This window comes from Hemitrygon akajei, unplaced genomic scaffold (assembly GCF_048418815.1).
Source record: "Hemitrygon akajei unplaced genomic scaffold, sHemAka1.3 Scf000050, whole genome shotgun sequence".
NCBI classification, from domain to species: domain Eukaryota; kingdom Metazoa; phylum Chordata; class Chondrichthyes; order Myliobatiformes; family Dasyatidae; genus Hemitrygon; species Hemitrygon akajei.
The window spans coordinates 6,852,887-6,875,803 of record NW_027331936.1 but is presented as its reverse complement, the minus strand read 5'-3'; the positions used below and the strand labels follow the sequence as shown (position 1 = coordinate 6,875,803).

At 43.0% G+C, this 22,917-nt stretch overlaps 1 pseudogene; it reads right to left on the bottom strand.

The window, feature by feature from the left end:
- Window positions 1-18,380: 18,380 nt before the first annotated feature.
- On the bottom strand, window positions 18,381-19,628 carry LOC140721107 (uncharacterized; annotated as a pseudogene).
- Between the last annotated feature and the right edge of the window lie 3,289 nt (window positions 19,629-22,917).

Sequence of the window (22,917 nt, the reverse complement as noted above, 5' to 3'; positions counted from 1 at the left end):
GGAAAGGATTCAGTCAGTCATCCCACCTACTGGCACATCAGTCAGTTCACAATGGGGAGTTGCCGTTGTTATGAATCCCTAGATTTCGTTTGCTGTAGACTGCCAGTTTAAGAGAGAGAAATTAAAAAGTTAAATCAGTTTGACTTGCAGCTTGTTTACATCGCTCGCAGCTTGTTTAGTTTTAACCGAGGACACAGACACTCAGAGTCAGACGGAGACGAAGGACGTAAAATGGAAGGATCAAAACAAGGGAACTAGTGACCAAGGGTCACTGATTGCAATTTTCCTATGCCCACAAGGGTGGGTTAATTATCGATTCAGCGTACTCAAATGTGTGGTTGTCACCTCGTTTGATCCGTAGGAGTGGATCTGATTTGGGGTATCCTGTGAAGACCACTGATGTGTTAACCCTTGCCTGGGTGTGGTGGGGTAATTCACTTGAAGACGATACCCCTTGTGACAAGTCACTTTCCGTGATAATTCGTATGTGGATTTGGAATGATGACGGATAAAATTTACAGCAACTGTTGTCTCGTTTTACCACCATGAAACCTGTGGAATTCGACATAATTGCCTTCTCTCAACATTTACGCTGGATTACAAATATCTCTCTCATCACCTATTGCATGGTTGAACTGAACTTTCATACTTTGCCATCTCAAGACGCCAAGCCTTGTTTCTCCCGAAATCAATATTATATTTGCACACATATATACACATGACACATTTGTTTATCTTGTTTAAATTATTATATTCTAAGTAGATTCTAATAAAGTTGGTTCTAACATTAAAAACAGACTCCAGGTGTAGCCTATTGCTGGTGTTCGTTTCTAAAGCGTTAAAATTCATAACAAAATTTGGGCCTGCGTCTGGGATATGAACAGATTTGAGGGCGTAGTCATTAATTATCGATTTCATTGGGGAAATTCCTTTTGATTTATTTGTGTGTGAAAAATCTGTAGCAATGGATGTTGATAAATGTCTCGAAGTGCCAGGCATTGGAGGACGCCAGAAGGATTGAGTTGTTACATATTGGTAAAAGGTTAAAACTTGCTAAGGGGAAATCGACAATGAGGAGGGCACAGATGCGGAGTGTAATAGCCGAACATTATGTATCTGAGGGTGTGTTTAAAGTGGACGAGTTGGAGGTGTTTCCTGAACGTAAACCTAGTGAGCTTGAGCTCCAGTACAAGTGAGAAAATTAAATGCGGAGGCTGTGGAAAGGCAGAGGCAGTTCGAGCTGGAAAAGATAGAGAGATTGCAGCAAAGGGGTCAAACGTTAGACTCTTGTGATAAGTTTAAGGCCAGTCAGGAAGTTAAATTGGTGCCTCCAGATGGCTGCTCAGAGTTTAATGTGGCCAAAAGAGGTTTGGCCTATTCTCTTACAAAGTGTAATTAAAGGAAAGGCTCAGCAAGCCTATTCTGCTTTGACAGTTGATGAAGCAGCTGATTATGACATAGTGAAACAAGTTGTGCTCAACGCTTACGAGCTGGTCCCAGAAGCATACAGGCAGAAGTTTAGAAATTTCAGGAAGTCTGTGAACCAAACTTATATGGAACTTGCTTATGATCAGTTTTTGTGTTTAGCTGCTGTTGCACATATAAAAATATAAATGATTTTAACAGTTTGTAAGAGTTGATTTTAATTGAAGAATTCAGAGGGTGCGTGCCTGATGACAGAAAGAGATATTTAGATGAAAATGATGCTGCCACTTTGCAGGAGTCTGCTGGATTAGCAGATAAGTTAGCTTTAACTCATAAAGTTCTGAACATTCTGTTGAGGCTCAGTTAAGGAAAAAGGAAAAGGAGGCAGTTCCGAATGCCTGTGATCAGTCTGTTGAAGCACCTGTAAACCCACAGGGTTCTGAACAATCTGTTTGAAGCTCAGATAAGGAAAAAGGAAAAGGAGGCAGTCCCGAATGCCTGTGATCAGTCTGTTGAAGCACCTGTCAACCCACAGGGTTCTGAACATCCTGTTGAGGCTCAGATAAGGATTTGAGAGGTCTGACACAGTTAAGATGAGATTCGATCATTTTATGTCAGATGGGATTGTATTATTAAAGGAAGGGTCAACCCCGGTACCACTGAAAATTGTTTGAGATACAGGGGCTTCTCAGTCACTTATATGAGACAGCATTCCAAAGTTTGCTGATGAGACTGAAACAGGTGAGGTAAATCTTATTAAAGGCATTGGGGGCGGTGTGGTTTCTGTTCCATTGTACAAGGTAACTTTACAGTCAGGGTTGGTTTCGGGACCTGTTAAAATCGGATTGTGCTCCAGTTTACCGGTGGAAGATGTTACTTTCCCGTTAGGGAATGACCTGGCAGATGTTAAAGTAGTTCCTGCAGTGTAGTTGACAACTAAGCCAACCACTGACGACACACAGATGGATTTTAACATTTATCCTTCCTGCGCAGTAACTCGAAGTATGGCTAAAAAGTCTGCCGACGCAGACGGTTCTGTGCAGCATGATTCTGATACCCATGATAGCCAAAATCGGGATTCAGGTTATGATGACTTGTCAGGGACTTTTCTGCCTTCATTGTTTCAACAGGATTCAGGTGGCAAGTTTGATGAAAAAGATTTATCCCTGTCTAGGAAGGAGTTTATAGCAGAACAGAACCGAGACCGTGAGACTGAAGCTTTAAAAGAAACAGATCTCTCAGATGATGAGATTAAGAAAGTGCCAGTAGGGTATTATCTCAAGGATGGAGTGATAATGAGGAAGTGGAGGCCACCTGCTATACCAGAGAGTGAGGAATGGGCAATTGTTCACCAAGTTGTAGTTCCTGAAGTTTATAGGACTTAAATTTGAACTTTGGCCCACAGTATGCCCTTAGGTGGCCATTTTCGAGTGAATATAACTGTAAACAGGTTTATGAAATAATTTTACTTGCTTAATTTCAGGAAAGATGTGACCTTTTGCAAACTTGTCACACTTGTCCATTTGTGGGTAAACCCCACCAGGTCACCCCAGTGGCCCCACTGTAGTCTATACCTGCATTGGGTGAACCCTTTTCTAAAGTTATAGTGGATTGTGTTGGCCCATTATGTGTACTGCATCCAGATTCCCAGAGGCAATACCTCCAGAAATATTAAAGCTAAAACTGTAGCGAAAGTTCTTACCAAGTTTTTTTTCACTTTTTCTGGATTGCCTAATGAAATCCAGTCTGATCAAGAAAGTAATTTTACACCTGGATTATTTCAGTAGGCAGTTTATTAACTAGGAGCTGAACAAATAACATCATCTGCGTACCATCTGGAATCACAAGGGCTGTAGAAAGCTTTCATTCTACACTCAAAACAATGATTAAGACATAGTGTGTTGAAAATGTAAAGACTGGGATGAGGAATATATTTGATTTTGTTCTCAGTAAGAGAGTCAGTACAGGATCACAGGGCTTTAGTTCACTTGAACTTCTATTTGATTGTAGACTGAGGGGACCTTTAACCTTGTTAAAGGAACAGTGGATTGATGGGGATGTACATGTTAACTTGTTAGACTATGTTTTGAAGTTCAATAAAAACTACACCAAGCGTGTAGTCTAGTGAGACAAAACTTAAACATTTCTCCAAAAAAACTGAAGTGTTGGTTTGATAAACGGGCTCGCGAACGAAAATACCAGGTGGGGGATATCTTATCTTATCTTATTTTATCTCCAATGTTGACGAATCCACTCCAGGTGAAACTCAATGGACCGTATGAAATAGGCTCTCAAATTAACGTTGTAAATTATGTTATTAAAACACCCGACTGACGTAAACTAACACAGGTTGTACACAGAAATATGATAAAGCCTTATTTTGACAAACAGGCACCATCTGTGAGTGTTGCTGTCAAAATATATGAATCTGGTAACCCTGAGAATAAAACAATTGTCTTGTCTGAGACTTTTCACAAGCCAAACGTGGCCCCAGTTAGGCTAATAAACTCGGTTGTTCTGGAAAAAAAATGATAACAAGCTGGGACATTTGCAGCCAGAGCAACAACAGCTGAAGGAATTAATTCTGAAGTTTAAAGATTTATTTCCTGATGTTCCCAAGCAAAACACGGTCGTAGTACATGATGTAGATATTGGTCAAGCCAAACCGATTAAACAACACCAATATCGTATGAAAGTAGAAAAGAGTAAATTGACTGAGCAAGAATTTGAAAATATGCTGGAAAATGGTATTATTAGTCCTGCAGCATCAGATTGGAGTCACCCACCGTTATTGTGCCAAGACCTGATGGCAGTATTAGATTTTGCACTGATTATAGGAAGGTAAATGCAGCAACAAAAAGAGATGCCTATCCTATCCCTAGGGTGGATGATTGTATCGATAAAGCTGGAAAAGCTAAATTTCCAACAAAGATTGATTAGTTGAAAGGGTTTTGGTGTGTTCCATTGATGGACAGAGGTAGAGAAATTTCTGCGTTTGTGATACCTTCTGGGTTGTATGAATACAATGTTTTGCCGTTTGGAATGGAAAAATTGTCCAGGATCATTTCAGAGAACGTTTGATTCTGTAATTCGAGGGTTAGATCACACAGGTGCCTATATTGATGACTTAGTCACAGGGGGTGACATTTGGGAAGAGCATATCTCTGCAGTAGAGAAGCTGTTTGACAGGCTTTCCCAGGCCAGCCTTACATTTAGCTAAGATTGAATTTTGCCATGTCACTGTGACTTATCTTGGATATGTTGTAGGTCAAAGCAAGTTGGCTCCTGTTCAGGCAAAAGTCCAGGCAATTTTTGAAGTTCCTATTTCGACTGGTAAGAAGGTTTCTGGGAATGGTTGGATAAAGTTCAGCAAGAACTTTACTGATATCGCTTTTCCTCTGACTAATGTCCTGAAGAGGGGTCAAAAGTTTGTTTGTACCGGGCCTTGTCAGGAGGCATTTGATCGATTGAAAGCCATTTTTATGTCATTAACCTGTGCTCAGGGAACCTGACTTTACAAAGCCATTTTCTATAGTTGTGGATGCCAGTGATGAAGCTGTCGGGGCAGTGTTATTACAGAAAGATGATAATGATGTTGAACAGCCTGTAGCTTACTTTTCGAGAAAATTCAATCAGCCTCAAAGAAATTATTCCACCTTAGCCGGCTCACTTTTGACATTTAAGAAAAACTTGGACAGATATATGGATGAGAGGGCCTTGGAGGGATATGGCCCAGGTGCAGGTGAGTGGGACGAGGCAGAAAAATAGTTCGGCACAGCCAAGAAGGGCCAAAAGGCCTGTTCCTGTGCTGTAATGTTTTATGGTTATTAGAGAAAGAGTTGTTGTCACTCATCTTGGCTTTGCGGCATTTTGATGTTGATGTTTGTCCTGAGAAGAAACCTCTTGTAGTTTATACTGATCATAAACTGTCGGTGTTTTTGATTAAGGTAAAGGGCAAAACCAGATGATTGTTAAACTAGTATCTGATTTTGCAAGAATATGGTATTGTGATAATGCATATGAAAAGCACGGACAATATCATTGCCGATTGTCTTTCCAGATGGAAGCTTACAGTTTTAATAGTGAAGCAGAATCTGGTATTTGCATACGATTCTGCAATGTGTTACATGATAACCATACATGCATTATTTTACATACTGTAGCTTGCAGTTAAAATTTTTCTCTTTTAGTTCAGAAAGAAATTTCCTTTGTGGGGGGCGAAGTGTTATGTATCTCTCGGTATCGTTTGTTGTGGACTGTCACTTTAAGAGAGTGCCTGAGTGAGGTGGGGACTAACAATTACGTCAGCCGCTGACTTTATCAGCTCACTTTTGATTTTTACAGAGAGAGAGAGCTCAAGGAGGCGGGACTGTCTGACTTGCAGCTTGTTTACATTACTCGCAGTTTGTTTGGTTTTAAGCGAGGACACAGACACTCACAGTCAGAAGGACGCAAAAAAAGAGAACAAAAGGATTTAGGCAAGGAAGCTAGTGGCCAAGGGTCACTGTTTGGAAATCTCCTGTGCCCGCAAGGGCGGTTTGATTATCGATCCAGTGCACATCGAATGTGCGCCTGTCACCACGAATAATCCACAGGAATGGATTTTGTTTGGGGAATCCTGTGGAGACCACTTATGTGTTAAACCTTGCCTGTGCATGTGCTGTGGCGATTCACTTGAAGACGATATCCCTGTGAGAAACACGAGGAAATCTGAAATTCAAACAACAACACACACAAAATGCTGGTGGAACACAGCAGGCCAGGCAGCATGTATAGGGAGAAGCGCTGTCGACGTTTCGGGCAGAGACCCTTCGTCAGGACAAACCGAAAGGTAAGATAGTAAGAGATTTGAAAGTAGTGGGGGGAGGGGAATTGCGAAATGATAGGAGAAGACCGGAGGGGGTGGGATGAAGCTAAGAGCTGGAAAGGTGATTGGCGAAAGTGATACAGAGCTGGAGAAGGGAAAGGATCATGGGATGGGAGGATTCGGGAGAAAGAAAGAGGGGGGTAGATGGAGAACAGGTAAACAACTAAACGTGTCACAGATGGGGTAAGAAGGGGAGGAGGGACATTAACAGAAAGACATTTTAATTACACGTCCCATTCCCATCCTGATATGTCTATCCATGGCCTCCTCTATTGTCAAAATGAATTCAAACTCAGGTTGGAGGAACAATACCTTATAATCGGTTGGGTAGCCTCCAACACGATGGCATGAACATTGACCTCTAACTTCCGTTAATGCTCCTCTTTCCCTTCTTACCCCATCCCTGACATATTTAGTTTTTTGCCTGTTCTCCATCTCCCTCTGGTGTCCCCACCCCCCACCTTCTTTCTTACTCCTGAGGCCCCCCGTCCCATGATCCTTTCCCTTATCCAGCTCTGTATTACTTTTGCCAATCACCTTTCCAGCTCTTAGCTTCATCCCACCTCCTCCGGTCTTCTCCTATCATTTCTCATTGTCCCTTCCCCCCACGACTTTCAAATCTCTTAGTGTTTTCCCTTTAGGTTAGTCCTGACGAAGGGTCGCGGCCCGAAACTTCGACAGCGCTTCTCCCTATAGATGCTGCCTGGCCTGCTGTGTTCCACCAGCATTTTGTGTGTGTTGTTGATCCCTGTGACAAGTCACTTTCGGTGATAATTTGTATGTGGATTTGGAAAGGCGACGGATAAAATCTACGGCGACTGTTCTCTCATTTTACCACCGTTGAACCTATGGAATTCAACGTATCTGTCTTCTCTCTGTATTTGCCCTGGATTACAAATATCTCTCTCCCATCCCTTATTCCATGAATGAACTACACTTTCATACTTTACCATCTCAAGACTCTAAGCCTTGTTCCGCTCCCCCCCACCCACCACTGAGCTCAATAGTTTGGGAGTTATATTTACACATGCATATACACACATATCTTGCTTAAGTTACTATATTGTAAGTAGATACTAATGAAGATAGTGCTTTTAACATCAAAAACGTGCTAGTCAGAGCAGAAATAGACGATATTTCAGATGACTACGTGGCTTGAAAAGTGGTGCAAGGGGGAGGGATTCAAATTTTTGGGGCATTGGAACCTGTTCTGGGGGAGGTGGGACCGGTATGTCTGCGCCTGGGCTGGACTGGAACCAATGTCCTAGGGGAGCGTTTGCTACTGCTGTTCAGGAGGACTTAAACTAACGTGGCAGGGGGATGGGAACAGGTGCAGAGAGACAGAGGTGTGTAAAATGAGGGTAGAAGCAAAAAGTAGTAAGGTGAAAAGTAAAAATGGCAGGCAGGCAAATCCAGGGCAAAAAGCAACAAGAGCCACTTTTCAACATAATTGTATAAGGGCTAGGAGTGTTGTGAAAACAAGCCTGAAGGCTTTGTGTGTCAATGTGAGGAGCATTCGTAACAAGGTGGGTGAATTGAATGTGCAGATAGTTATTAATGAATACGATATAGTTGGGATCACAGAGACATGGCTCCAGGGTGACCAAGGATGGGAGGTCAACATCCAGGGATATTCAATATTCAGGAGGGATAGACAGGAAAGAAAAGGAGGTGGGGTAGCATTGTTGGTTAGAGAGGAGATTAACGCAATAGAAAGGAAGGACATTAGCCTGGAGGATGTGGAATCGATATGGGTAGAGCTGCATAACACTAAGGGGCAGAAAACGCTGGTGGGAGTTGTGTACAGGCCACCTAACAGTAGTAGTGAGGTTGGGGATGGCAGTAAACAGGAAATTAGAAATGCGTGCAATAAAGGAACAGTAGTTATAATGGGTGACGTCAATCTACATGTATATTGGGTGAACCAAATTGGTAAGGGTGCTGAGGAAGAGGATTTATTGGAATGTATGCGGGATGGTTTTCATGAACCAAGATGTTGAGGAACCAACTAGAGAGCAGGCCATTCTAGATTGGGTATTGAGCAATGAGGAAGTGTTAGTTAGCAATTTTTTCGTGCGAGGCCCCTTGGGTAAGAGTGATCTTAATATGGTGGAATTCTTCATTAAGATGGAGATTGACATAGTTAATTCAGAAACAAAAGTTCTGAACTTAAAGAAGGGTAACTTTGAAGGTATGAGACGTGAATTAGCTAAGATAGACTGGCAAATGATACTTAAAGGGTTGACGGTGGATATGCAATGGCAAGCATTTAAAGATCGCATGGATATACTACAACAATTATTCATCTCAGTTTGGCAAAAGAATAAACCAGGGAAGGTAGTGCACCCGTGGCTGACAAGGGAAATTAGGGATAGTATCAAGTTCAAAGAAGAAACATATAAAGTAGCAAAAAAAAGTGGCACACCTGAGGACTGGGAGAAATTCAGAGACCAGCAGAGGAGGACAAAGGGCTTAATTAGGAAAGGGAAAAAAGATTATGAGAGAAAGCTGGCAGGGAACATAAAAACTGACTGTAAAAGCTTTTACAGATATGTGAAAAGAAAAAGATTGGTCAAGACAAATGTAGGTCCTTTACAGTCAGAAACAGGTGAATTGATCATAGGGAACAAGGACATGGCAGACAAATTGAATAGCTTCTTTGGTTCTGTCTTCACTAAGGAGGACATAAATAATCTTCCGGAAATAGTAAGGGACCGAGGGTCCAGTGAGATGGAGGAACTGAGGGAAATACATGTTAGTAGGGAAGTGGTGTTAGGTAAATTGAAGGGATTAAAGGCAGATAAATCCCCAGGGCCAGATGGTCTGCATCCCAGAGTGCTTAAGGAAATAGCCCAAGAAATAGTGAATGCAGTAGTGATAATTTTTCAAAACTCCTTAGATTCTGGATTAGTTCCTGAGGATTGGAGGGTGGCTAATTTAACCCCACTTTTTAAAAAAGGAGGGAGAGAAAAACCGGGGAATTATAGACAGGTTAGTCTGACGTCGGGTGTGGGGAAAATGCTCGAGTCGGTTTTCAAAGATGTGATAACAGCACACCTGGAAAGAGGTGAAATCACCGGATAAAGTCAGCATGGATTTGTGAAAGGAAAATCATGTCTGACGAATCTTATAGAATTTTTTGAAGATGTAACTAGTAGAGTGGATAGGGGAGAGCCAGTGGATGTGGTATATTTAGATTTCAAAAGGCTTTTGACAAGGTCCCACAAGGAGATTAGTGTGTAAACTTCAAGCACACGGTATTGGGGGTATGGTATTGATGTGGATAGAGAATTGGTTGGCAGACAGGAAGCAAAGAGTGGGAGTAAATGGGACTTTTTCAGAATGGCAGGCAGGGACTAGTGGAGTACCGCAATGCTCAGTGCTGGGACCCCAGTTGTTTACAATATATATTAATTATTTAGACGAGGAAATTAAATGCAGCAACTCCAAGTTTGCAGATGACACGAAGCTGGGCGGCGGTGTTAGCTGTGAGGAGGATGGTAAGAGGATGCAGGGTGACTTGGATAGGTTAGGTGAGTGGACAAATTCATGGCAGATGCAATTGAATGTGGATAAATGTGAGGTTATCCACTTTGGTTGCAAAAATATGAAAACAGATTATTATCTGAACGGTGGCCGATTAGGAAATGGGGAGGTGCAACGAGACCTGGGTGTCATTCTACACCAGTCATTGAAGGTGGGCATGCAGGTACAGCAGGCAGTGAAAAAGGCAAATGGTATGTTGGCATTGACAGCAAAAGGATTTGAGTACAGGAGCAGGGAGGTTCTACTGCAGTTGTACAAAGCCTTGGTGAGACCGCACCTAGAATATTGTGTGCAGTTTTGGTCCCCTAATCTGAGGAAAGACATTCTTGCCATAGAGGGAGTACAGAGAAGGTTCACCAGATTGATTACTGGGATGGCAGGACTTTCATATAAAGAAAGACCGGATCGACTAGGCTTATACTCACTGGAATTTAGAAGATTGAGGGGGAATCTTATTGAAACATATAAAATTCTAAAGGGAATGGACAGGCTAAATGCAGGAAGATTGTTTCTGATGTTGGGGAAGTCCAGAATGAGGGGTCACAGTTTAAGGATAAATTGGAAGCCTTTTAGGACCGAGATGAGGAAAAACTTCTTCACAGAGCGAGTGGTGACTTTGTGGAATTCTCTGCCACAGGAAACAGTTGAGGCCGGTTCATTGGCTAAATTTGAGGAAGTTAGATGTGGCCCTTGTGGCTAAAGGGATCAGGGGTATGGAGAGAAAGCAGGTACAGGGTTCTGATTTGGATGATCAGCCATGATCATACTGAATGGCGGTGCAGGCTCGAATGGCCGAATGGCCTACCTCTACACCGATTTTCTATGTTTCTATGTTTCTAAAACCAGACTCCAGGTGCAGTCTGTTCCTGCTGGTTCGTTTCTAAAGTGTTACTGTTCGTAACAAAATGCTAGAATCTATCCTGCCATGCCCTACGATCGTAGCTTATAACTCTTAACCCACCAGGTGCTGCATTCAATTAAACCTTGTGTCGTTCTAGCAAACAGAAACTGATTCTTGGAAAACTCAGTGAGATAGAAGGTGCAAGATAATACTTCACAATGAAGTCAAATGTTACAGGAAACTTTACTGATACACTGTACATCTTTGCCTCAGTCAAAGTAAGAATTATAAAGCTCAATTGTTTAATCAAATGTTGTGTACCGTTTGTTATTTCGGGGTACAGTACTGATTTGTAACAGGGGACACAACACGCAGCATCCACTCAAATGAGATTTCTGAAGTTTGGCTGGGTGGTGAGGGGACTATCACCTCCTATTTTAAGCTGCCAGCCGAAGCGAGAGTTACAAAAGGCTAGATGAATAAGCGAATCGCTTCCCAAATTCACAGTACGTGAACAGCCGTTCCAAATCCACATACGAATGATAATCGAAAGTGACTTGTCACAGGGATCAACAACGCACACAAAATGCTGGTGGAACACAGCAGGCCAGGCAGCATCTATAGGGAGAAGCGCTGTCAAAGTTTCGGGCTGAGACCCTTCGTCAGGACTAACCTAAAGGGAAAATAGTAAGAGATTTGGAAGTCGTGGGGGGAGGGGGAAATGAGAAATGATAGGAGAAGACCGGAGGAGGTGGGATGAAGCTAAGAGCTGGATAGGTGATTGGCGAAAGTGATACAGAGCTGGAGAAGGGAAAGGATCATGGGGCGGGAGGATTCCGGAGAAAGGGGGAGGGCAGATGGAGAGCAGGTAATCAACTAAATATATCAGGGATAGGGTAACAAGGGGAGGAGGAGCAATAAAGGAAGTTAGACATTTTAATTACACGTCCCATTCCCATTCTGATATGTCTATCTATGGGCTCCTCTATAGTCAAAATGAATCCAAACTCAGGTTGAAGGAACAACACCTTATCTACCGGCTGGGTAGCCTCCAACCTAATGGCATGAACATTGACTTCTCTAACTTCCGTTAATGCTCCTCCTCCCATTCTTACCCTATCCCTGACATATTTAGTTGATTACCAGTTCTCCATCTGCCCCCCCCCCTTCTTTCTCCAGAGGCCTCCCGTTCCATGATTCTTTCCCTTCTCCAGCTCTGTATCACTTTCACCAATCACCTTTCCAGCTTTTAGCTTCATCCCACCACCTCCGGTCTTCTCCTATCATTTCGCATTTCCCCTCCCCCACACTACTTTCAAATCTCTTACTATCTTTCCTTTCGGTTTGTCCTGACGAAAGGCCTCGGCCCGAAACGTCGGCAGCGCTTCACCCTATAGATGCTGCCTGGCCTGCTGTGTTCCACCAGCATTTTGTGTGTGTTGTTGTTTGAATTTCAGATTTCCTAGGGGATATCGTCTTCAAGTGAATCGCCACACCACATACCCAGCCAAGAGTTAACACGTAAGTGGTCACCACAGGATTCCCCAAACAAAATCCACTCCTGCGGATTATTCGGGGTGACAGGCACACATTCGATGTGCACTGGATCGATAATCAAACCACCCTTGTGGGCACAGGAGAGTTCCAAACAGTGACCCTTGGCCACTAGCTTCCTTGTCTAAATCCTTTTGTTCTCTTTCATTGCGTCCTTCTGACTGTGAGTGTCTGTGTCCTCGCTTAAAACGAAACAAACTGCGAGTAATGTAAACAAGCTGCAAGTCAGACAGTCCCGCCTCCTTGAGCTCTCTCTCTCTGTAAAAATCAAAAGTGAGCTGAGAAAGTCAGCGGTTGACGTCATTGTTAGTCCTCACCTCACTCAGGCACTCTCTTAAAATGACCGTACACAGCAAACGAAACATAGGGATTCATAACACTTCCCCTCCTCCCCAAAACTTTCTTTTTGCTCTGAAAGAGAAAAATTTTAACTGCAAGCTACCGTATGTAAGATAATGCATGTATGGTTATCATGTAACACATTGCAGAATCGTATGCAAATACCAGATTCTACTTCACTATTAAAACTGTAAGCTCAGCATCTGGAAAGACAATCGGCAATGATATTGTCCGTGCTTTTCATATGCATTATCACAATACCATATTCTTGCAAAATCAGACTCTAGTTTAACAATCATCTGGTTTTGTCCTTTACATAATAAAAAGCACCAACAGATTATGATCAGTATAAACTACAAGAGGTTTCTTCTCAAGACAAATATCGACATCAAAATGCCGCAAAGCCAAGATGAGTGACAACAACTCTTTCTCTAAGAACCACAGAACATTACAGCACAGAAACAGGCCTTTTGGCCCTTCTTGGCTGTGCCGAACCATATTTCTACCTAGTCCCACTGACCTGCTCCTGGGCCAGATCAACTCAAACGCCTCTCATCCATATATCTGTCCAGGTTTTTTTTAAATGTCAAAAGTGAGCCCGCTAAGGTGGAATAATTTCTTTGATGCTGATTGAATTTTCTCGAAAAGTCAGCTACAGGATGTTCAACATAATCATCATCTTTCTGTAATAACACTGCCCCGGCAGCTTCATCACTGGCATCCATACCTATAGAAAATGGCTTTGTAATGTCAGGTGCCCTGAGCACAGGTTAATGACATAAAAATGGCTTTCAATCGATCAAATGCCTACTGACGAGGTTCGCTCCGAAGAAACTTTTCACCCTTCTTCAGGAGATTAGTCAGAGGAAGAGCGACATCAGTAAAGTACTTGTTGAACTTTATCGAACCATTCCCAGAAACCTTCTAAGAGCCTTCTTACCAGTCGAAATAGGAACTTCAGAAATTGCCTGGACTTTTGCCTGAACAGGAGCCCACTTGCTTTGACCTACAACATAGCCAAGATAAGTCACAGTGGCATGGCAAAATTCACTCTTAGCTAAATATAAGGCTGGCCTGGGAAAGCCTGTCAAACAGCTTCTCTACTGCAGAGATGTGCTCGTCCCAAGTGTCACTCCCTGTGACTAAGTCATCAATATAGGCATCTGTGTGTTCCAACCCTCAAATTACAGAATCAATCGTTCTCTGAAATGATCCTGGACCATTTTTCATTCCAAACGGCAAAACACTGTATTCACCCAACCCAGAAGGTGTCACAAACGCAGAAATTTCTCTACCTCTGTCCATCAATGGAACACACTAATACTCTTTCAACAGATCAATCTTTGTTGGAAATTTAGCTTTTCCATCTTTATCGATGCAATCATCCACCCTAGGGATAGGATAGGCATCTGTTTTTGTTACTGCATTTACCTTCCTATAACCAGTGCAAAATCTAATACTGCCATCAGGTCTGGGCACAATAACGGGGGGTGACTCCAATCTGATGCTGAATGAGTAATAATACCATTTTCCAGCATATTTTCAAATTCTTGCTCAGCCAATTTACACTTTTCTACGTTCATGCGATATGGGTATTGTTTAATCGGTTTGGCTTGACCAATATCTACATCATGTACTACGACCGTGGTTTCCTTGGGAACATCAGGAAATAAATCTTTAAACTTCAGAATTAATTCCTTCAGCTGTTGTTGTTGCTCTGGCTGCAGATGACCCAACTTGTTATCAATAACTTCTGGAACAACCGAGTTCATTTGCCTATTGGGACCACGTTTGGCTTGTGAAAAGTCTCAGACGAGTCAATTGTTTCATTCTCAGTGTTACCAGATTCATATGTTTTGACAACAACACGCACAGATGGTGCCTGCTTGTCAAAATAAGGCTTTATCATATTTATGTGTATAACTTGTGTTAGTTTACGTCAGTCGAGTGTTTTAATAAGATAATTTATAACATCAATTTGAGAGCCTATTTTATACGGTCCATTGAGTTTCACCTGGAGTGGATTCGTCAACATTGGAGATAAAATAAGATAAGATAAGATATCCCCCACCTGGTATTTTCTTTCGCAATCCCGCTTATCAAACCAACACTTCATTTTGTTTTGAGAAATATTTAAGTTTTGTCTCACTAGACTACACGCTTGGTGTAGTTTTTATTCAACTTCAAAACATAGTCTACCAAGTTAACATGTACATCCCCATCAATCCACTGTTCCTTTAACAAGATCAAAGGTCCCCTCAGTGTACAACCAAATAGTTCAAGTGAACTAAAGTCCAGTGATCTTGTACTGACTCTTACTGAGAACGAAAGCAAATATATTCCTTCATCCCAGTCTTTACATTTTCAACACAGTATGTTTAATCATTGTTTTGAGTGTAGAATGAAAACTTTCTACAGCCCTTGTGATTCCAGATGGTACACAGATGATGTTATTTGTTCAGCTCCTAGTTCATAAACTACCTACTGAATAATCCAGGTGTAAAATTATTTTCTTGATCAGACTGGATTTCCTTAGACAATCCAGAAAAAGTGAAAAAAACAAACAACTTGTTAAGAACTTTCGCTACAGTTTTAGCTTTAATATTTCTGAGAGGTATTGCGTCTGAGAATCTGGATGCAGTATACATGATACTTTGTAGTTACTGATGGCCAGCTTTAGGCTTCGGCAATGGGCCAACACAATCCACTATAACTTCAGAAAAGGGTTTACCGAATGCAGATATAGACCCCAGTGGGGCCACTGGGGTGACCTGGTGGGGGTTACCCACAACTGGACAAGTGTGACAGGTTTGCAAATTATCACATATTTCCTCAAATTAGGCCAGGAAAAGTATTTCATAAACCAGCTTACAGTTATATTCATTCCAAAATGGCCACCTAAGGGCATACTGTGGGCCAAAGTTAAAATTTCAGCCCTATAAACTTTAGAAAATTCAACTTGGTGAATAATTTCCCATTCCTCACTCGCTGGTATAGCAGGTGGCCTCTACTTCCTCATTATCACTCCATCCTTGAGATAATACCCTACTGGCACTTTCTTAATCTCATCATCTGAGAGAGCTGTTTCTTTAAAGCTTCAATCTCAGGGTTTCCGTTCTGTTCTGCTATAAACTCCTTCCTAGACAGGGATAAGACTTTCTCATCAGACTTACTACCTGAATCCTGTTGAAACAATGAAGGCAGAAAAGTCCCCGACAAGTCATCATAACAGGAATCCCGATTTTGGCTATCATGGGTATCAGAATCATGCTGCACAGATCCGTTTGCGTCGGCAGACATTTTAGCCATACTTCAAGTTCCTGCGCAGGAAGGATAAATGTTAAAATCCATCTGTGGGTCGTCAGCGGTTGGCTTAGTTGTCAACAGCACTGCAGGAACAACTTTATCATCTGCCAGGTCATTCCCTAACAGCAAAGTAACATCTCCCACCGGTAAACTGGAGCGTAATCCGATTTTAACAGGTCCCGAAACCAATCCTGACTGTAAAATTACCTTTTACAACAGAAACCATGCTGCCCCCAATGCCTTTAATAAGATTTACTTTACCAGTGTTAGACTCATCACTAAACTTTAGAACGCTGTCTGATAAAAGTGAGTGAGAAGTAACTCGAAGAATTTTCAGTGGTACCGGGGTTGACCTTCCTTTAATAATACAATCCCATCTGACATAAAATGATCGAATCTCTTCATAACTGGGTCAGACCTCTCAAATCCTTATCTGAACCTTAACAGAATGTTCAGAACCCTCTGGGTTTACTGGTGCTTCAACAGACTGATCACAGGGATTCGGGACTGCCTCCGTTACCTTTTCCTTCCCCAGGAGACAACAGTTAGCCATCATATGACCAGCTTTCTTACAATAGTAACAAGTAACATGAGAATATTTCTCCTTCAACTGCCTCCCTTCATCCTTACTCTTGTCGCTAGTCCCAGCTTTAATTTCTGGATTACACTGGAGATCCCTGCTACTCTTTTGGAACCTCTTATTCGGGAGAAACTTAACCTGATGAGTTAAAGCAAAATCATCTGCTAATCTATCAGACTCCTGCAAAGTGGCAGCATCCTTTTCATCTAAATATCTCTTTATGTCATCAGGCACGCACCCTCTGAATTCTTCAATTAAAACCAACTCTTGCAAGCTGTCAAAAATCATCATTTATATTTTTATATGTGCACCAGCGGTCAAAACACAGAAACTTCTCATAAGCAAGTTCCATATAAGTTTGGTTCACAGACTTACTCAAATTTCTGAACTTTTGCCTGTATGATTCTGGGAAAAACTGGTAAGCTTTGAGCACAGCCTGTTTCACAATGTCATAATCAGCTGCTTCATCAACTGTCAAAGCGGAATAGGCTTGCTGAGCCTTCCCCTTAATTACGCTTTGTAAGAGAATAGGCCAACCCTCTTCTGGCCACTTTAAACTCTGAGCAACCTTCTCAAAATGATGAAAGTTTTTATCAACCTCTGTTTCGTCAAATGGAGGTACCAATTTAACTTCCCGACTGGCCTTAAACTTATCACCAGAGTCTAACAATCGACAACTTTGCTGCAATCCCTCTATCTTTTCCAGCTCGAACAGCCTCTGTCTTTCTGCCTCCTCCCTCTGTTTTTCTCCCTCTGCCTTTCCGCAGCCTCCATCTTTAATTTTTTTTTCACTTGCACTTTAGCTCAAGCACACTAGATTTACGTTCAGGAAACACCTCCAACTCCTCCACTTTAAACACAACCTCAGATATATAATGCTCAGCTATTACACTCTGCATCTGTGCCCTCCCTATTGTCGATTTCCCCTTAGCAAGTTTTAACCATCCAACAATACATAACAACTCAATCCTTCTGGCGTCCTCCAATGCCTGGCACTTCGAGACAGCTATCAACATCCGTTGCTGCTGATTTTTCACACACAAATAAATCAAAAGGAATTTCCCCATTGAAATCGATAATTAATGATTACGCCCCCAAATCTGTTCATATCCCAGACGCAGGCCCAAATTTTGTTATGAATTGTAACGCTTTAGAAACGAACACCAGCAATAGGCTACACCTGGAGTCTGTTTTTAATGTTAAAACCATCTTTATTAGAATCTACTTATAATATAGTAACTTAAACAAGATAAACAAATGTGTTATGTGTATATATGTGTGCAAATATAACTCCCAGACTATTGATTTCGGGAGAAACAAGACTTGGCGTCTTGAGATGGCAAAGTATGAAAGTTCAGTTCAACCATGGAATAGGTGATGAGAGAAATATTTGTAATCCAGCGTAAATGTTGAGAGAAGGCAATTATGTCGAATTGCACAGTTTTCATGGTGGTAAAACGAGACAACAGTTGCTGTAGATTTTATACGTCATCATTCCAAATCCACATACGAATTATCACGGAAAGTGACTTGTCACAAGGGGTATCGTCTTCAAGTGAATTACCACACTACACCCAGGCAAGGGTTAACACATTAGTGGTCTTCACAGGATACCCCAAATCAGATCCACTCCTATGGATCAAACGAGGTGACATCCACAGATTTGAGTACGCTGAATCGATAATTAACCCACCCTTGTGGTGGGCATAGGAAAGTTGTAATCAGTGACTCTTGGCCACTAGTTCCCTGGTTTTGATCCTTCCATTTTACCTCCTTCGTCTCCGTCTGACTTTGAGTGTCTGTGTCCTCGGTTAAAACTAAACAAGCTGCACGCGATGAAAACAAGCTGCAAGTCAAACTGATTTAACGTTTTAATTTCTCTCTCTTAAAATGGCAGTCTACAGCAAACGAAATCTAGGGATTCATAACAACGGCAACTCCCCATTGTGAACTGACTGATGTGCCAGTACTTGGGATGACTGAGTGAATCCTTTCCCACATTCTGAGCCGGTGAACGGCCTCTCCCCAGTGTGAACTCACAAGTGACTCTGTAGGTTGGGTGACCGAGTGATTCGCTTCCCTCATTCTGAGCAGGGGAACGGGTTCTCCCCAGTGTGATCTCGCTGGTGTCTCTGTAGATTCGATGGTTCAGTGAATCCTTTTCCACAGACTGAGCAGCAGAACGGCATCTCCCCAGTGTGAAGTCGCTGATGTCTCTGTAGGTTCGATGGATCAGTGAATCCCTTTCCACAGACTGAGCAGGTGAACGGCTGCTCCCCAGTGTGAAGTCGCTGATGTCTCTGTAGGTTCGATGGATCAGTGAATCCCTTTCCACAGACTGAGCAGGTGAACGGCTGCTCCCCAGTGTGAAGTCGCTGATGTCTCTGTAGGTTCGATGGATCAGAGAATCCCTTTCCACAGACTAAGCAGGTGAACGGCTTCTCCCCAGTGTGAACTCGGTGATGTCTCTGTAGGTGGGATGACTGAGTGAATCCCTTCCCACATACTGAGCAGGTGAACGGCTTCTCCCCGGTGTGAACTCGGTGATGTCTCTTTAGGTGGGATGACTGAGTGAATCCCTTCCCACATACTGAGCAGGTGAACGGCTTCTCCCCAGTGTGAACTCGCTGATGACTCTGTAGGTTCGATGGATCAGTGAATCCCTTTCCACAGACTGAGCAGGAAAGTGATTCTGGAGTCCGGATCCCGGAGTCCGGATTCTCCCCAGTGTGAACTCGCTGATGTCTCTGTAGGTCGGATGACTGAGTGAATCCCTTTCCACAGACTGAGCAGGAGAACGGTTTCTCCCCGGTGTGAACTCGCTGATGTCTCTGTAGGTCGGACGACTGAGTGAATCCCTTTCCACAGACTGAGCAGGAGAACGGTTTCTCCCCGGTGTGAATTCGCTGATGTCTCTGTAGGTGGTATGACTGAGTGAATCCCTTCCAACAGACTGAGCAGGTGAACGGCTTCTCCCCAGTGTGAACTCGATGGTGTCTCTGTAGGGTGGATGACTGAGTGAATCCCTTCCAACAGACTGAGCAAGTGAATGGCTTCTCCCCAGTGTGAACTCGCTGATGTATCTGTAGGGTGGAAGATCGAGTGAATCGCTTCCCACATTCTGAACAAAGGAATGGCCTCTTCCCAGTGTGAACCCGCTGGTGTGCCATTACGTCAGATGATTGAGTGAATACTTTCCCACAAATTCAGCAGATCACCAGCCTCTGCCCGGTGTGAACTGACTGTGTGTCCGCAGGTGGAAAGACCAATTGAATCCTTTCTCATAAACAGATCAGGTGAATGGCCTTGTCCAGTGTGAACTTGCTGATGTACCTTCAGTTGAGATTACCGAGTGAACCTATTCCCACTGTCTGAGCAGGCGAACAGCCTTTCTCCGTTGTAAAATGACGGACGTGCCAGTTGGTCAGATGACCGAATGAATCCCTCCCCACAGTCTTGAGTAGGAAGGATAGTCGATTGAATCCCTCGCTTCACTTCTTAAATATCTGGACAGAGACTGCAAAACTGGTGTGCTGTGTTTGAGATTCCCGCAGACAAATTCCTTCTCGTTTTAACATCTGAAATGATTTACAAAGTCCATCAAGTTTTGATCTGGCTGTTCCTCATTGTTACAATGAGGTTGAACCCAAGTTGGACAGAGAAATCATCTCCTGACTGGGCAGAGAGCTGGTATCTGGAATGACCATCAATTCCCTGATGCTCTTCCTGTTTCTATAACAATGGGGCATTTCTGCCATCTGCAATTTGTACCCTGGCTCAGTTTGACTCTCTCCATTGGTACTATTCCCTCTTCCTGCTGAGCTGCATGGGTGCCTGGCCCCACAGTAACTGAAAAACTCTTATGCAAATTGTCTTTCTTGACGTGTATCTGGGATTTTCTGTTACGTATTATTAACTTAAAGTTCCACAATTTTAACGCCATATAAAAAATCCCTGCTGAGGTGAATGGTTGGTCTGCACAGCTGTTAAATGGACATAGAGTGAATATTAGTATTACTTCAGTTCCTTGTGGAAAATTACAATACAGTAACAGGCCATTCGGGCCATCTGGTTTGTGCTGAACTAATTAAACTGCCCACTCCCACATCCCTACCGTCCAGGTACCTACACGAACCGCTTAAATGTTGAAATTGAGCTTGCATGCACCACTTATGCTGCTGCTCATTCCACACCAGGATGTGTGAAGAAGTTTCCCGTCATGTTCACCTTAACATTTCACCTTTCACCCTTAACCCATGGACTCTGGTTGTAGTCCCACACCATCTCAGTGGTAAAAGCCAGCCAAGGGGAGTAGGGGGCGACCATGGCTGACAAGGGAAGTCAAGGACGGTATAAAAATAAAAGAGTAGATGCATAACATAGCAAAGATGAGAGGGAAGCCAGAGGATTGGGAAACTTTTAATGAGCAACAGAAGATAACTAAAAAGGCAATACGGGGAGAAAATACTAACTTCAAAATGCTCCTTCTGAATTCCTGTGTAAACAAGACTGGCTTTTCCGTCTCCTGTTTGATTCTTACTGAGAGAGAGAGAGAGGGACGGAACTATTTGACTATGCAGCGTGTTTACACTTGCTTGCAGCTTGTGTTTACATAGCTCACAATTTGTTTTATTTAAGCAAGGACAGTCACAAACACAGTCAGCCAGAGAGAAAGAAAGAAGATGGAAAGTTCGAAACAAAGGGCCGAGTGGCCAAAGGCCACTGTTTGGACTCTCCTATGCCCACAAGGGTGGGTTGACTATTGATCCAGCCTATACCGAATGTGTGATTGTCACTTTGTTTGATCCATTGGAGTGGATCTGTTGGTTTGGGAGTATCCTGTGAGGACCACTTGTGCTAACCCTTGCCTGGGGGTGGTAATTCACTTGAAGAGGATACACCTGTGACCAATCACTGTTGGTGATAATCCGTATAATCCATCTGGGGATTTTTTTTGGAATATCCCGTGGCTACCACTTTTGTTAACTCTTAGCTGGATTCGGGAGTGTTATGTGGTAACCACTTGTGAGAAGGGATATTCTGTGGAAATCACTGTCAGTAATACTTTGTGTGTTGGATCTGGATTGGGAGTACCTTGCAGAATCTATCTGTGCGTTGACCCTTGCCTGGGTGGTAGTTCCTTCTGAAGACAGTACTCCTCTGATAAGCTACTTTTGGAGATAATTCGTATGTGGATTTAGAACAACGACGGATAAGAACTACAGCGACTGTTATCTTGTTTTACCACTGTGGAATTTGTGGAATTCAACGTAATTGCCTTCTCCTGACATTCACCTTGGATTACAAATATCTCTCTCTCGTCATTTATTTGTAATCCAGGGCAAATGCAGAGAGAAGGCAATTACATTGAATTCCATAGGTTCTACGGTGGTAAAATGAAATAACAGTCGCTGTAGATTTTATCCGTCACCATTCCAAATCCACATACGAATTATCACCTAAAGTGACTTGTCACAAGGATCAACAACGCACACAAAATGCTGGTGGAACAAAAAAGGCCAAGCAGCATCTATAGGGAGAAGTGCTGTCGACGTTTCGGGCCTAGACCCTTCGTCAGGACTAACCGGAAGGAAAGATAGAGAGATTTGAAAGTAGTGGTGGGAGGGGAAAATGCGAAATGATAGGAGAAGACCGGAGGGGGTGGGATGAAGCTAAGAGCAGGAAATGTGATTGGGGAAAGTGATACAGAGCTAGAGAAGGGAAAATATCATGGGACAGGAGGCCTCTGGCGTAAGAAATGAGGGGAGGATCACCAGAGGGAGATAGAGAACAGGCAAACAACTAAATATGCCAGTAATGGAGTAAGAAGGGGAGGAGGGTCATTAACGGAAGTTAGAGAAGGCAAAGTTCATGCGATCAGGTGGAGGCTCCCCAGCCGGTATATAAGGTGTTGTTCCTCCAACCTGAGTTTGGATTCATTTTGTCAATAGAGGAGGCCGTGGATAGACACATCAGAATGGGAATGGGACGTGTAATTAAAATGTCTAACTTGCGTTAATGCCCCTCCTCCCCTTCTTACCCCATCCCTGACATATTTACTTGTTACCTGTTCTCCATCTACACCCCTCCTTTCTTTCTCCCGAGGCCTCCCGTCCCATGATCCTTTCCCTTCTCCAGCTCTCTATCACTTTCGCCAATCACCTTTCCAGCTCTTTGCTTCATCCCACCTCCTCCGGTCTTCTCCTATCATTTCGCATTTCCCCCTACCCCCACTACTTTCAAATCTATTACTATCTCTCCTTTCGGTTAGTGCTGACGAAGGGTCTCGGCCCGAAATGTCGACAGCGCTTCACCCTATAGATGCTGCCTGGCCTGCTGTGTTCCACCAGCATTTTGTGTGCGTTGTTGTTTGAATTTCAGATTTCCTCGTGTTTGCTTTTAGGGATATCGTCTTTAAGTGAATCGCCACACCACATACCCAGGCAAGGGTTAACACGT